Source organism: Magnolia sinica, chromosome 17 (genome assembly GCF_029962835.1).
Source record: "Magnolia sinica isolate HGM2019 chromosome 17, MsV1, whole genome shotgun sequence".
Taxonomy (NCBI): domain Eukaryota; kingdom Viridiplantae; phylum Streptophyta; class Magnoliopsida; order Magnoliales; family Magnoliaceae; genus Magnolia; species Magnolia sinica.
In genome coordinates, this window is record NC_080589.1 from 902,028 (window position 1) to 916,310 (window position 14,283).

Here is a 14,283-nt window from a genome sequence, read left to right on the forward strand (position 1 = left end):
TAGGCCATTGTCCTAGCTACTTCTTTCATGGGCCTCCCAAAATAGCCTTTTCTAAAGTGGGCCCCACAAGAGCAGTGCCAATCGAAAAAAGGTGACCCATTCACCATTCTGAGGTTATGTCAATCTCTCCAAAACCAAGTACATTTGCCAGCATACACACTAGAGAAAGAGAAGGAGACGGGTCCATAGCCCAAAAGTACATACAATAATTCCATGACAAGCCAACCCTCGAGGGTCAAGGAACACATCTTGACCGTCCATTCAACATCTTTTTAAGCAACCCATAGCTTCACATTCCCTTCCCTTCCTATTCAAAAACCTCAGACCTTACATAAAACCTCATACCTTACATAAAGTATCAAAAAAACAAAGGCTGTAATGTGTGGAGTGGGGCCCATGATGGGCTAGACATATGGTACATGTCACATGTGTTGGCCACGTTAGTGATGATGATAATTATCGTCGAAGTGCAATGAATTAGTTTGAAGATAAGCCCATGATTAAGTCTGAGATGGAATTATCACCCCAAAAATTCCAAAATCAATACATAGTGTGGGATGGTACCAAAATGATGTTGCTCTTGAAATTGAAATTCATTTACTCAACTTAAACTTGAGTTGGGTTATAATAGCTAGGTTTCATGAAATCTTCGTTCGGGGCCACCATATATATAAATAATTTGTAAATTTTTTGTTATGTCTTGAATTTTAAGTTATTAGTAGTGGGTCCCCCTCGAGGGGTCCGGTAATGGGTTTATATGTACCTTCTAGAGCGTAAAACAAGAATATTTTTATCATGCATATGGTAATTTTTTGTGGGTGAGACTTTTTTTCTTTTTAAGTGAATATATTTATTTTTATGAAGTGTATATATTTGTGAGCGAGACTTGTATTTTGTTATATTAGGGTTTTTCGAATTTGAAATTTTGTATTATGTCATGAATTTTATGTTTTTCCTAGTGGTTACCTCTCGAGGTCATTCATTGCTTTATACACGCCTATCAGAGCGTGAAACAAAAATATTTTTATAATGCATATAGTTATTTTATTTTATTTTTTGTGGGTGAGACTAATATTTTGTATTAGGGTTTTTTTTTGAATTTGGGCCAATTTAGATAATAGGATTTTATAGTAAAAGAAAACAGATCTTTAATGATTATAGAATCCTTTTTCCATTATGTTAGAAATGTCTTGAAATTCCTTTATTAGGATTCCTTGGAGAAGATGGCAATTGTGGTTGGGATAGCGGAATACATAAAAGTATTTATTAAGTTTATTTACAATTAGAAATTTATGATCTAAGAAATAAGGTTCCTGTTGTCTAATAAGTTTAAAATTTTTACTTACCATCTAAACATGATCTCCATTTTAGTATCCTAATGTTTAGGATAAAAATGCAAATAATCATGTATACTCATTAAATTTTCATATCCTCATCGAAAATCACATAAATCTGGTGTTGTTTTCAACTTTATTTCTTGCTTTCATATTTCCATTACTTCTCACCACATTTTGGGATTTCCACTCTTGGTAGATTTTTTAAAATGACACGGAGGGATGCTTGTGAAAGAATTCTTGAATCAAATATAATGCCAAAATAACCTTACCTTAACATTTTAAGAAATTTCACCAAAAGTATAAATATCAAAATAAAAAATTCATTTAAAATATTTTGCAATACCCTTTTTGCCTGATATGTATTCTATATAACTCAAGTAATTTTTTGTTTTTAACACATATGAAAGTCTAAGCAAAAGAGTAAACCCTCCTACATGATATAGTACCTCGTTGTAATCTTTTACCACTTATGAATATTAAACCCCAAGCCCCCATGTTGGAACTCATGAGAAGCTACCACCGAGTTAATGATAAAAATCCAAGTATCTATAATTAGTTTTTTCAATACAAATATTTAAAGAATATGAAAATATATTTTAAATAAAATTGACAATAATCTAATGATTATAAAATAAAAACTCTTACCAGCATAGGGTTTAAATTTTAGCTACACAAAGTTGGAAAACTACTTAAAATTTACCTAGAGTAAAATTCCAAAATCAAAATGGCCATGATCCAAATCCACCATGGATATGTGCCACGTGGAAGGTGATTTTTGGAAAGCACCTTTTAACCGTCATTTTCCATTCGAGGAAAAACTTTTGCAGAGTGGAGTGGATGACATGCAGGCACTTACGAATAATTTAGAAATTGCATATGTCATGCATATGTAATTTAAAATTAAACTATCCAAAATTACGGGTTTTAGATGGGATTGATTGTCAGACTCTGGATTGGACGGTTAGAATTATTCGATGGCCTTATGAACAAGTGTCCACTAATCAGAGGTTTAAAATTAATCAATCAATCTGATTTTGGGATAGTAAGTTAACAACAGTAGTTCCCACTGTTTAATCGGTTTAATTTCACTTCATGCATGCCACGTGTACAATTCATTAGTGCATGTGTATCATGCCCCATATGTTGGCAGAGTATCAAAATAAGTTCCCTTTCACACCCTCCTCCACCACAAAAGAGTTTTTACTTTAGGAAGTCAAACTCAGGAAATGATTACTAATTCCAGACGCCCCATCGCGTAAGAAAGTCGAACCACACGTGCCAATATGGCGCGCGTGTGAGGCATCCAGGACGTCCACAGGTGCACCCCAGTCGTGCATCGGACCAACGATTAACAGAAAAAGTTCGCCCACTCAGCACCTGAACACGTGCATTGATAGAGCATTGGTTATAATTCTTTTCTTACAGGATATTTTTTCGTACGTGTGTGGTCCACCATATCAACGTACCAGATCCATCATGCATGTGCCACGTCAGCAAATGTGATGCCGTTTTGTTTGGCGATTGAATATGGTGCGTCTATAACTACAATTCCTCAACTGAAATATCTTCATTCGAGTTTCTTTTCTAACCCGTTTAAAATAAAATATAAAATAAAAACGAAAGAATAGATATGCTGCCCGCTTTCTGCCTTAGATGCGATGATCCGGAGCGTTCATCTGGAAGCTCCCATCATAAGTGGGCCACAAGGCAAGAATCTCGCTGATCAGAGGATTTCTTCGGTGAGACTTTTTTTTTTTTTTCCATGCAGCACTTAGGATGATCATGTACTATACTAGAATAATCAATCTGGTCCATTCATCAGGTGGGCTGCAGGCGCACCTTTGTGATGGAGTCTTTTGGAACCGTCCAACATTCTCAGACAGTGTGTACTATCTAATGAATTGACGCTTATAAATTTTTCCCAGAGCATGGTCACATTGAAATAGACCTGATGAACGGCAGAGATTAAGTATAATCTTGCCACCTTGTCAAGTATCCCGCGGAGAAAACTTTCAAATCTCACGCTAGCGAGTCTACCAAGCGAACCTGTTAGGAAACATATTCGTGGCATTGAATGCGTTGAGCTGGCTGTGGGGCCCACCTCAGAGGATCCCTGAGAGCATTGTAACGACTCAATGATTGCCGACGGCCTGCTTTTTACCGCAACGTTGGCCGTTTTAACAGTTCTCGCATCCCAACACGTGTGTCGGAGACGTGGCCCACTGTCATCAGAGACAGCCATCTGTACGCTTTCAATCCCGCGTCAAATCAAGTCCGTACGCCACGTCGGACGGAACCACGGATTACTGTCGAATTCTCAATGGATCTGTCCGCGGCTGGGGCCCACGCCCAGCTTGGATGCACCACCACCACACTTTTCTCATCTGCCACGTGGCAGACTCTTGTCCGTCGAAACATCTCCAGACTCGTACGCCAGGCAATCGCTGTCCGCAAATCCTCTTCCGCTTCTGCGCACGTCGCCATTAACGAGGAGCTTTTGTTCCTTCTCGGTAACATATCGTTATCGTTAAATTGATAAAATATCTCGATAAATATGAAAATCTCTTTTAAATATCAAGATATATTGCCGTACGAGATATTAATTCTTTCTCGTGGAGTTATTGTATCCACCCGAAGATGAGCACCGTATGCTCGTGCTTTCAGTTTCTACGTGTGGGGCCCATGTTTCAGTGAACCAGACCGTGGTCTGCTGGGCCCACAACGTGGATGGACCATGCCCCGAAAATATCCTCGACAAGAAAATACTAACCTTCGATCCATGCCCTGAAAATAGACGGTTATAAAGAGATACAACAGCGGTCTGCGTGCAACTGGGAGAAGCCCCAGCCTTGATAGCCTACGATCCTCCTATCTGGGAGATTTTTACCCGAAGGTGCATCCACCGTACGTTTCATCTGATCAACGTTCTGGATTACTAAACCATGGGCCCCACTTGCAATAACTGAGTTCCTTATACCTAAAGGCAGGAACTTGAAACTAGAAAGAGACCGTTCCTTTGATAGAGGAATGCACAAGACAACCATGTGCATTTGCCACATCTCTCCAAAAGTTGGCCCTGCGCATTCAACTTACAGGTGGCCCACATACACTTCAATCTGGACTGTTCAAATCATAGGTCCTAAAATCAATGGAGCAAAGACCCAAAAATCACATTGACCGCCCACTAAGTTCATCCAATTGATGATCACCAAGTTAGACGGTTAGGATCAGATTCCATCATGGGTGGGCCATATAGCCAAAATATTCCATTGGTCGGATTACCCTCACAAAAAGATAGGACTTTTGCTTAATGAATGTGGATAGTTGCTTATTTTTTGTATTCAATGGTCCATTAGTAGGCCATGGTATTAACAGCAATGTTGTCTACAACAGAGCATCTTTCTATGCAGTGGGTCCATGGCATCTAAAATGGTGGGGCCCACCGAATTGGGTTTTCTTAGAACGCAATTAAACTGTCAACCTCCTATTCCATTTTTAAATACAGTGTCATTACAACCATTTGATATTGTTGTAAGATGTTACATATACCTTATCAGGGAATTATCCTTTCAGCTTAAAACTTGTGAAGTTAAAACAATCTCCATTGGGAAAAGAAAATCTAAGTATTGAAAATCAATGGTCCATATTAGGTGATATATACCAGTTTTGGGCGATATATACCGGCTTCATGTACCAATGTGGCACACCTGCGCATGAAATCCATGCCATACACTAGATGAGCCCCACCATGTACATGTCTAGCCCAAGAGGATTGTTACAAATGAAGAGCCCTCCTTATATAAGGTAAGGGAACTTATAATTACTTTACGGATTTGGGAGCTTATAGACTGAGGTAAATGAGAAATGGGATTGGAGGTAAATGAATTGGAATAAATGACTTACTCAATTATGTTTGGATATGAGTAAATTAAATGCATTTGAAATCCAAATATTTGGGTTAGATAGGGCTGTACACAAACCGAGTTAGCTCGGTTAGCTCGCTCGACTCGGCTCGAAAAAGCTTGATTTGACTCGGTTCGAAACTAAGTTCGAGCTGAGTTGAGCTGATTTTTTTAACTTGAAAAAATTTCGAACCGAGAACGAGCTTACCCAAGCTCAACTTGACTTGGATCAAACCCCAACTCAAATCGAACCAGTTCTATGACTTGGTTACTTTGATATTGATATTGCTCACCAAGTGTTTGATGAAATGACTCAATGAAGTGTCAGCTGATGGCAAGGAAGGTATGTATATAAAATAAATACCATTTTTTCTTGATTTTGATGTTGCCTACAAGATATTTGATAAAATACCTGTAAAACCGTTGCTGTTGTTTTACATACAGTGAGAATTTGAAAGTACAGTCAATGTATATGTGAAAATGTTGCACAGGTGAACTAGGCTCGATCTTGGCTCGAACTAGCCCAATTTACTGACCGAACCGAACCGAGCTGGCCAGTCAGGCTTGAGGATCGAGTCGAGCCGAGTTCGAGCTGGGGTCAGCTAGTGGCTGAACCGAGTCAAGCTATGCCAAGCTCGACTCAGTTCTGTTCGTGTGCACCTCTAGGGTTAGATGGGAATAAAAGGGTGGAATTGAAATTGTTGATGCAGAAATCTGCTTAGCCTCATCGGGCTTCATTTTTACCCATAACAGGAATGCATTGGAATTTTTCAATACATTCACAGGAACATATATGATATCACAAATCAACTTTATTATCCTAAATTAGTGTACATATGTAATACTTGAAAAAATAATTGCAATAAGCTCATTGAAATATATGTGTTAGAGAGAGAGAGAGAGAGAGAGAGAGAGAGAGAGAGAACAAGTAATTTGTCAATGTTTTTTAATTATTTATTTAGATGGAAAACCTTTGAATAATTTGAATCATTCTATTAGTGTGATTTTAGTAATGTAGCCCATAGTTAAATTATTTTGGAGTATCATCAGCAGACCGTGTACACACGATGGACATGTGTGTAGAGACACCTTTGTTTACTCATGTGACTCTCCAAGAGAGTCTGAAATGGCATTTCACTCCCATTAACTGACGCAGGGGAGGACATGAGGTCAAGCACCGTCTTCCTCAAGAGGATAATTATTCCAAATCCATGGAACTTCTCTAGACTCCTCACAGAGACTTCTCGAATCCATGAGGAAAGAAAGCAGAAAATAGAAATAAATTCTAATAAATTCAAAATTGATTAATTGATGAACAAAAATGAGTTCACAACCATTTAAATAGGGGTACCAAGCAATGGGAAAGAAATCAGACTCAAACTACAACTCAAACTCCTAGAATCCGAGACTTACTATAAATAGTAAACTTACTATTTATAGATGGTCGTGATGCCTACTAGTGCGCGAGGTTTTTAGCCAAAAATAGTAAGTGTCCTATTTGGCTTCACCAAACCATTCTCCTAATTATTCTAAGCTCTTTTCACGTTGGGCGCAACTCCTAAAGCCCGACGGATGAAGAGTTATAATTAAACTAAAACTTACTATTTATAGTAAAAACGAAATTAAAATAGGGAAACGACTGTTGATCCAAGAGTTTTTCACAATTCCGGGCTGCATAACCCGACATAGCGGGGTTGGTTGGCTAAAGTAGCTCGTTCTACCCCAAAATCATTTATTTTCCGTCAGATAACTCATTCCAGATTGCGAGATACGCCCAATCTAAAGTCCGATGGTCCGGATCACTTCTGTCGTCGATCGGGCCTTTTCTGATCCATCTTGGCCATGAAACTGTCCGCAACCTGCTCTACATCATTAACTTTCAAATCCCTATTCTATAAAAGAGTAGTTCGTTTCTAGACTTATTTACTCTCATTTTATTTTATTTTCATGCATTTACTGCCGCTCAAACACACAACCTCCATTTACTCCAAATTCATCATAATTACCTTCAGTTATTCCCATCCAAATTAATAACCCCCTTATATGAATAGTTAGGATGATGCCTAAGTAGTAATCATCTGATAACCAAGAACACTTTAAAACCCTTGTTGAAAAGTCCATATAACCATCTTCTACCACAATCCACCGAAGAACTCTCTGAAGCTGATGAGGATCTGAACACTATTCTGCATGCTTCTACCACTCTCTAGATACTTCTAGCCTAGTTTAGAAGTCTCTACCTAGACTAGAAGTCTCCACACATCTAGGTACATAGCCTCTAGCTAACATTAGCAATGGGCTGGGTTTGGCCTAGCAAAATCAAAATTTTAAATAGGCCTGGCCTGATCTGATCAGTTCAAAAATGTAGGCCTGGGCCTAGCCCATTGCCAAGCCTACCTCTAGCAAGCAAGAAATGCAATGAATTGGTTAAGTTCCCCATCTAGCCTCTTGAGATTGTATGGTATGTGTGGAAAGTAAAGGGATTTATGGGATTGAAATTCAGCATCTATGATGATTTTCAGCCACAACTTTTTTTAAGATTGGTTTTTTTTCTTTTCTCTGCGTAAGGCTCTCAGTCACATGTATCCACTCATCTTTTTCATAAAGCAATTATATTTCCTTTTTTGATAAAAAGGAATAACTGAAATTTGTGGGGCTAAAATACCAGGATTAGAAGAAGAAAAGCTCTTTTGAAGGATGGTTAAGACAGGGCATGTGATGGGATATTTGTGGGTGAAATTCAGGAGGATAAGGATTTTGAAGATCCTAATCAAATGGTTCTTTGAAATTATCAAGAACCATGATAAAACTGTCTTTGAATAAAATCTGGCTTTATTTCACGATCTTTTGCCCCCATCTCCACAACTAGTATCAGCCCTTAAGGCGACAACTAATTGACAAGAAAGCACAACGAATGACCCGATAATGAGATTAGACTTTAAGTTAAAGTTGTCACCCAGATGGCCCTTAATTCACTAGTGGCCCACCACACCATAATTTTATTGAACTCTACTTACCCATAACAGCTACTAATATCTATACTATATTTAACACAAGTAGCTTTTGGACATTTTTGCCCCTATCATTAGTAACGGGTTGGGCTGAAAGTCTGGAGGGTTGGGTTGGTGCTCAACCCTAGCCCAACCCAAGGTTCTTGTACCTCAACTCTAACCCAACCTCGGGTTGGGAATTCTCAACCCAAGCCCAACCCAAGAAGGTTCGGTCGGGTTGGTCGGGTGGATACATGCTAATATTTTAATGATTGCATTAGTTTATTATATTTTAATACACATCTCATTTTTATATTTATGATTTTATTAATTATATATGTTGTTATTTATCGTAAAGAACTTCATTTATTCTAAACAAACAAGCTAAAATATAGGACAACTACTCATTTAAAAGTCTATGTTGTGTAGCACACAATCTATTTGAGAGAGAAATCCAACATTTCTTGTTAGCTTGAGTCATTGGAAATGATGTGGACCAATGAGACCCGACAACACCAAAATTTCCTATGTCTTTAACACATACGATCCACACTCAATTATATTTTATAAGTAACTTATATATTGATTGGGTTCAAGTTGGGTTGAGCAACCCAAGACGTCAATTCGAGCCCGACCCAGGATTTATCGGGTTGGTGTTTGTATAGCCCAAGCTTGAGATCGGACTCGATACATCTTGCCCAAGCCCAACCCAATGTCGGGTTGGTCATGGGTCGGTCGGGTTCAACCTCCCAACTTTCAGCCCTGGTAACGGGCATCCATGTATTCCTTCAACCAAAGGGTATTTTTGTCATTTTAAATCTTATATAGAGTAGCCTACACTTTTCTTCTTTGAAATGTAGTGCCAGGGAGCCCATGTGACAAAGGCTCAGTGGAGCCCATGAATATACAACATCTACACTACTAGCGTATGTTATAATGTCATCCTATAAAGAAAATAGATCTAAAGCTTGAGTGGGTCACAACATGGAAAAAGTAAGCGTGAATTGCCCATCTTTGAAACATCTTTGTATTCCTCTCATGTGTTGCCCACATACATGTAGCTGCACTCTTTCCTTCAATCTCCATTCTCTCCACGTGTTGCGTGTGCCATAACCCTAGTGATGGTTACCAAGACCACATCCTCGTCGTTTGTATTACTATCATCTAATCCAATACCTATCAACCTAAGACTTCCGAACGATGCAAGGACGACGGCTTTTACCTGTTAGAAACATGACTGCGTGGGGGTTGAACCATGATTTTTTTTAAAAAAATAAAAATAAAATAAAATAAAATAATTGGGACATGAGACGTGCCCTACGGGGCCCAAAGCCTACAACCATAAGGTTTTCCCCTTGTGTATGGGATCCTAATGTAGCATGTAGAGAAGAAAAAGGGGGTTAGCTTTTGATTGATGTGAAGTAAGAGGGGATGATGGGAGGCCCAAATTATGATGGCAATTGACTTTAATAAGAAGAAACACAATACTTGAAGAAGGTTTTTAAGCCCTTTAACCCATCAATTATCAAAGCTTTGTCTGGTTGAAATGTTCATTGTCCCCCGCCCCTCTTTGAATAATTACATTCCTCCTTTTGCCTATAGTGGGAAATGATAGCCACCTTTCATCACACATTACATCATTGACTTGATTTTTTTAGGGGAACTTAGCCCCTAAAACCCCCCCTTTTTTTAATCTCTATTATTTAGAGATTCCTATAGACAACTTTGGTCTTCCCCATAAATGATTATTGTGGGTGTCGAGCTCTCATTCGATCACGATATTCAATTTAATAAAATAAAGGTGTCTAATCAGATGCAAGATTATTAACAGTCCACATAAGTAATTAGTAACTTTGATTATTTTAATCATAAAACATCCCTGTCTCCTTGATTTTTAACCACTCAGATACAAGATTATTAACAGTCAACAAAAGTAATTAGTAACTTTGATTATTTTAATCATAAAACATCCTTGTCTCTTTGATTTCTAACCCCTCCCACATTAGAGGCTGCCCAAAATGCCCCTGATGCAGTATTTATGTCTGTCTGATTAGTTGTGTAATTTCTTATGAGAAAACCTAAAAAACGGATACCCTTCCAAGATGTTTCCAGAATGGGCCACGATCGAATAAAATACCATGGGATTCTTTCCTGTAAACTGTACATTCTGTTTCTAATCCACCTGTCTCAAATGCTGAAACGCGGTAGAGAAACGCACTTTCGAATCCATACACTCTGAACTGATATGGAAGCACAATAGCAAGACAAGATCCAAAGTGGGCGTCCGTGGTATCTCTTTCGGAATGTTACCACAAGCAATGTTTTGAATGTCAATATGTAAGAATTGTAATACGATGTTATGTAGAAATTCCTGAAAAAAAAAAAAAAATCAATAAAATCATGCAGACTGTTTTAGTTTTCTTAGTTAATCTTGATCAGTGACGGTTGTAAAATCCACACCAGTTACAGAACAATACGCGAAATATCTACTGCACTTCCTCTCTATCCCTACAGCAATTTTATGATCGAAACCGTGCTCCCAACTATGAAAATATTACCTATTGGTGCAATCAAAGCCACATGGTAACACCTTGTTAACATAAATTGAGTGAACAGACGAACATATATAAAATATCATTAGTGGTACAATAATAGCATGTGAAATGGAAGAAGCCATCTAATTCTACTGCATGAAAGTGATTTGAAGTCGAAGATAAGAGTGTAGAAAAACCAAGGTGCGTTTCTGAAATACCAAAATGAAAATGTATCTGATATATTTCAGCCAAAAAGCTAAGAGTTTCTGTTGTTGCGTGAGGGGTTGCTGCTTACAATTTTCCAAAAATGGGTGACAGGTGAGGTGAGATACATTCCATTTCAGTAATTCATCTTTGCCCAAAATAATCACCACATTCGAATGTTTTTGTTCTTGCCTGACAAATCGAATCATTCAAGTCCTTGATGTGAGCTAAAAAAACCTCAAAGATTTCCAACCGACTGTGTTTCTTTAACTTGTCAACCCAAAAAAAAAAGGCTCCAAATCTTATAAATCAAAGAAAATATACACGTCATGCTAGAATTCTTTTAAATAGTTATCACAGTCATGGTTTGAGCAGAATTCACTAGTTTCTATCACAGATGAAGGGGGTGAATACTATGATGGAGATCCAGAAAGAGCCTTTATAAGACTTTCCACAAGTACTCTATTTTTACAAGGAAGAAAGAAAATGATAAGATTCAAGGATTTTGGGTGCAATGAAATGGGATTTAGATGTGTACGGGTATCAACCAATCTCTTAAGTGTGACAATCCCACTTAGCTTGCATAAAGGATGTGATTGATATGGGGCATGATAATGGGTCAACATCATTATCATCCTACTAACTTCTTCACAAGCTGTCATTAGTGGTTAAACCATAACTATGACTTCTATATAAAAAAAACTCTTTACTTTATAAGATCCGTTATAGACGAATAAGGATGAATTCAGAAGTTCCTGGTTCCAACGGTTGGCAGAATAAGGGGTGGATTCACAAGTTCCTGGTTCCAATGGTGGCCTAAATGCAAGTGGGTTATGTTGAGGACCTTCCAGTACAATGCCAAGTAGACAAACCACATTAAAATGCGAGTTATTTCCAGTAAATGTACATTTCTTCTTGTGGCACCAGCACAGACACTAGTATGAAAGTAGAACGATCAAACAACTCCCCTTCAACGGAAAAAAAAAAAAAAAAACATTCCTTGCCGTGTAATCTATATTCAATTCACTGCATTTTTATATCTATATACATCCCTAGCATATGTAAAAAGAGTGATTTCATATTCAATATCCACAGACTACTGCTTCATATAAGCTGTGCCCATTTGTGTGGTCACATTTCCAACGTACAGATCTCATTAACAGAGGTGATCATATGAGGAATTTTTATTTTTTATTTTTTGGGAACGAGCAGCATGCTGGTTGGAAGTTATACAAATTCAGTTGAACAGCATCCTCTCAAGGACTAGAAATGGGGAAACATGAATCAAAGATCCCATATGACCCTTTCAAGAAAAAAAATGTGTATATATGGCCATCATCATCATCATCAAACCTTGTCTGAGCTATTTGTGGTACATAAAACTACATATCTTTCAGAAACTGAGTTCCACAAGGTAATTTAACTAATTTGGATGTAACTGGTAAGCCAGATAGGATGGTTTCTGTAGTATTGGATCCAAATTCTCTTGAATCATAGATTCCATCAAGTGATTTATCTACCCTCTTGAGAAGGGTGTTGTACAAGAGACAAGTAACAACAAACTGTTATCTTTGAATATCAAAACATACCAACAAATAGAAAAAGAGAACTGCTCAACTACCAGAAACTGCGCAGAAACTTATAGGCTGTGGTACCATCTTTTCAGCCAACATGCTGCTTATGTAGGACATCTGTATCATGAAAACGGTAGGCCCCACCATTAAGATCACTCTTCACAAAAATCAAATGGATCCACCATGTAGGCCACACCTGTACGTTGAGTCAGATCGATTGTCAGTTTATTCGTTGATCTTAACAGTGTGAGCCATCTGATGAGCAGACCCAGACCATCATGATTTCAAGGAGGGTTATCTTCATGGTGGGACCTACCAATTTCATGGTGCAGATGTCGGACTCATGTGGCATGTTGGCAGAAAAATGATATGGCACCGCCGTGCCAGTAGGTGATCAGTTCTGATAGTAAAAGGGCATCCGCATGAAGATGTTCCCAGCTCACGACCTAGCTGTGGTACCCTCAACGAAAGATATTTAAGCAATCAGCATTAAAAATGGTTTGTTGTGGAACAGATGATGCCCACTACCTTAATTATCGTGCTAGCTAGTATGTTGGACGCGGATTAGCTGAAACGCGGATCCAGCTATGTGGGTTTGATCCTGACTGTGGGGCCCACCTCGATGTATGTGTTGTATATCCATGCCGTCCATCCATTTTGCCAGCTCATTTTAGGGCATGGTCCAAATTTTGAGGAAGACCACACAGTAGAGATTGAATTCCCACCATTAAAAACTTCTTAGGAACCACAAAAGATTTGGATCAAGCTGCTATTTATGGTTTCCCTTCATCCAGTTCTGCCTCACATAATCAACAGGTTGGATGGCAACTAAACATTACAGTGGGCACTAGGAAGTTTTTAATGGTGGGCATTCAATCACAACTGTTTTCCCATGGTATGGTCCACCTGAGATTTAGATCTACCTCATTTTTTGGACCATACCATAAAATGAGCTGGAAAAACAAATGGAATACAAGTCATACATGAGGTCGGCCCCACAGTCAGGGTCGCACCCACTTGGCTAGATCCAGGGACACATCAAATCCGTCTCCCTAGTATGTTACCTGGACGCATGAATACAAGACCAGCATGCAGAAGCAGCAAGATAATCTCAAGGTCTTAGCCACACAATCACATAAACCTCTATTCTTCTATCAGCTAACGAGACTTCATCAAGAAGCCGGCAATGAGCAAGACAACAACAGCCCCTTCTAAGAGAGGGAGAGACCCAAACATTAAGGGTAGGAAATCCTACTCAAATGTTCCATCCTAAAATCCCCCAAATTCATTCAAAACCATCACCTAAGCAACCGTTGTTGCTCACCCCCTCTCAATAACCTGATAAACATTAGCAGGTCTATTCCCAAATGCAATAAGACGAAATCACAACCATAAAAGTCAGCTCTCACAGGATCCACCTCTTACACCCGCAGCACCCAAATCCCACGTTTCTATCAAATTACAAGCCACCCAAGGCATTGCTTAATATAAACCAAATGGGCTTGAAGCAGCAGCACTACACTGTGGCAAGAGAGTGGATGAGAAGATGGTCCACCATCTCCCTGTTCCTTGGACATGGACTTCTAATAAAGAGTTAAAAATAAAAGGCCAGGATTCTATGCAGCACAAGGTTCTTGTTTTCAACTGTCTCAGCCTTCAATAATGTATCAACATGTTACTCGGATATCCATGTGATTGCCATAATTTTGGAAAATGCTATTCTCAGAATAACTAATGAGAAG